The sequence below is a fragment of the Bactrocera tryoni genome, chromosome 4 (assembly GCF_016617805.1).
Source record: "Bactrocera tryoni isolate S06 chromosome 4, CSIRO_BtryS06_freeze2, whole genome shotgun sequence".
Classification (NCBI taxonomy): domain Eukaryota; kingdom Metazoa; phylum Arthropoda; class Insecta; order Diptera; family Tephritidae; genus Bactrocera; species Bactrocera tryoni.
In genome coordinates, this window is record NC_052502.1 from 61,270,846 (window position 1) to 61,273,971 (window position 3,126).

Sequence of the window (3,126 nt, forward strand, 5' to 3'; positions counted from 1 at the left end):
GACGATGGAGCAGACGTTCCATTGCACGACCATAAAAAGTTCGAATAGCAATTACCCGTCTGAAGAACAACGAAGCGGCGGGGACAGATGGATTGCTAACCAAGCTATTCAAACACGGCGGGGAGAACAGATAAGGAGCATGCATCAGCTCCTTTGTCGAATATGGTTGGACGAAAGCATGCCCGACATTTGGAATTTAAAAAGGGAGACACCACGCCTCCTCAACATTGCATATAAGGTTCCATCGACCGTATTGTGTGAAAGACAAAAGTCCACCGTCAACAAACTGATTGGACATGGATCAGTGTGGCTTTAGCCCTTTAAAATCAACAACTGACCAGATATTCGCCATGCGCCAAATCTTCGAAAAGACCCATGAAAAGAGATTCGACACGCCCATCTCTTCGTCAATTTCAAAGCTGCGATGTCTAAATTTGGTATCCTCGCAAAACTAATACGGCTGTGTAAACTGACGTTGAACAACACCAAAAGCTCCGTCAGGATCGGAAAGAACCTACCGAGCCGTTCGATACCAAACGAGGTTTCATAAAAGGCAACACCCTTTGATGTGACTTCTTCAATTTACTCTTGGGGAAAATAATTCGAGCTGCAGAACTAAACAGAGAAGGTGACATCTTCTATAAGATTGTACAGCTGCTGGCGTATGCTGATGATATTGATATTATTGGCCTTAACAACCGCGCCGTTAGTTCTGCTTTTTCCAGAATGGATAAGGAAGTGAAGCAAATGGGTTTGGTAGAGAACGAGGTCAAGACGAAATATCTCCTGTTATCAAACAAACAGTCGTCGCACTCGCCACTAGGCTCCCATGTCACTGTTAACAGTCATAACTTCGAAGTGGTAGATAATTTCCTCTATCTTGGAACCAAACAACAACGTCAGCCTCGACAACTAACGCAGAATATCTCTTGCCTACAGTTGCTACTTCGGATTAAGTAGGCAATTGTGAAGTAAAGTTCTCTATCTACGTTTTTGATTTTCCATAAAAAGCTTTCATGCCAGACCTTATCGAACGCCTAAGCTACATCTAGAAAAATAGCAGTACTCAAATATTATATCTTAGAAATACAGGGTGGTCTATAGGAAGACGGATGTGTTAAGTCTTTCCGAGGTTTATCTATAATGATGATCTGCGACTTTTTCCACGAAATTGGAATGTAATTGAAAACAAGAATTGCTATAAAGAGCAAGGAGAGCACCGTTATAGCAATATTTGGTAACTGAATTATCATTTTTGAGAGTAATGTTATCGTGTTCTGATGCCTTTTTCGGATTTAGCTCTTTTATGATTCTAGTAACTTCAGAAGTAGAAGTCCTAATAGACACAAGCGACTCGTTAGCGGTATTGGGCCAAGTTGGCAACTTAAATTTGTTCTTTGGGCAATTAGGTTGAAAAACCTTTTCTAGGTAATATGCAAAGCAATTTGCCTTTTCCTCATCACTACTTGCCCAATAACCATTCAACTGTCTTAGAGGCATGTTGGAATCTACTGGTGGCTTAAAAGACTTTTGGGATTTCCTAAGGGAGTTTTGTTATTATTGCTAGAATTTGGACAGCGTTTCTTTATACAATTTTCAGGGTTGTGTTCTTCCTCGCGTTTAAGCGTTTTCTTTAACTTACGTACAGCAAATTTTAGTTGAAGCAGAGTTGAAGAGGAGCGACTTAACTGCCATTCACGTCTAGCTCGCCTTTTCTCATTTACAAACTTCTCTATTTCATTATTTGTGATCTTTCTAAAACCAACTGGTCTCTTGTTTCTTTTTGGTGTTGCCAATACAGCTGCATTAGTTATTACATCATTAAATAGTCTTACATCAATGTCTCTTCCTGTATTTATTTTACAATCAATATTGAGATGGCTGCTAATATATTTTCTATACTTCAACCACTTAGTTTTATGAGATGTTAGAGAAAATTTTGACTCCAATATCATGGGAAGTTCGTATAATTTTATTAGTACGGGAGAATGATCAGATGATAACTCTGTATATGCAGAGAACTGTCAAAGAGTCAAGTGCTGAACACATTGACCGCGAATACACACGTTCTTAAGGACACAGTTATATAGTTGTGAAGCTGCCTCAATAAATGTGTCCCTAAGAACGTGTGTATTCTAGTATTTGACAAAGGTCGCTTTCAGTCTGTGGCGCTCATTGTGTTCAGCACTTGTGTGATGATAGAAAATCCAAGTTGTGCCGAAAAAAATAAACGAATGGCCGCCATTTGTCACCGCTTCCCTTGCCGCTGTACAGCTCCGCCTACAAACCAGCGTAAATTTGTATGAAGATGTATGAGCGTACATACATATCGACGCAGATTTTTGCGAGTCACGGAAAAATATTTTATACAAATATTATAAATCGACAACGGCTATGTTGCCACTTTTGTCACTTCTTTCTGTGAAGAAGCATCAGAAAGTTATTCAATTTATGATTTTTAGCTTTTGCCATCGTCGCGATAAGACGCTTGTTGGCAAAGGCATGCTCGGGGAGATGTTACGGCGTCTGTTTTTATGAATGAAGCGAGGTCGCTTGTAGAATTTGCTCCTGCGTTTATGAATGAAATCGTTTTTGTTGTAAAATTTACTACATTTGAGCTTCGCCAATTCGGCTGCCATATTGACTTGTGATGCTTCTGCTATTTAGACAATTGTTGTTTTTGTAGAACAATGCTTCAATTTTTTGTTGGTGACATATTCACATTTGTACGCATATGTATGTTTGTATGCTTGTGCATTATTTGTTCGGAAGTGTATACAAATATATGTACATATAAGTATGTATATATGAATGTATGAACATGCAGATCAATGCGCGCACATGTAATATATTGATATGTAAGTGATAAAATCATGATTGGAATTTCTGAATGCCCACATGCGTATACATAATACGATTATGTTTTAAGTTCTCTGTCTGAGCTAACATTCCTATATTTATTAACATTCTTTGCTCATTCATTAACATCTCTTAATTTACTATCGTACAGCGCCATCTCCATGTGGAAATTTATTAAACATTTTATTGGTTTAAAAATGTGGCAAGTCTCTTACAGGTACTTTTATTCGGATTTAATTCGGACATATTTGTTTTCACTGGGCGGCG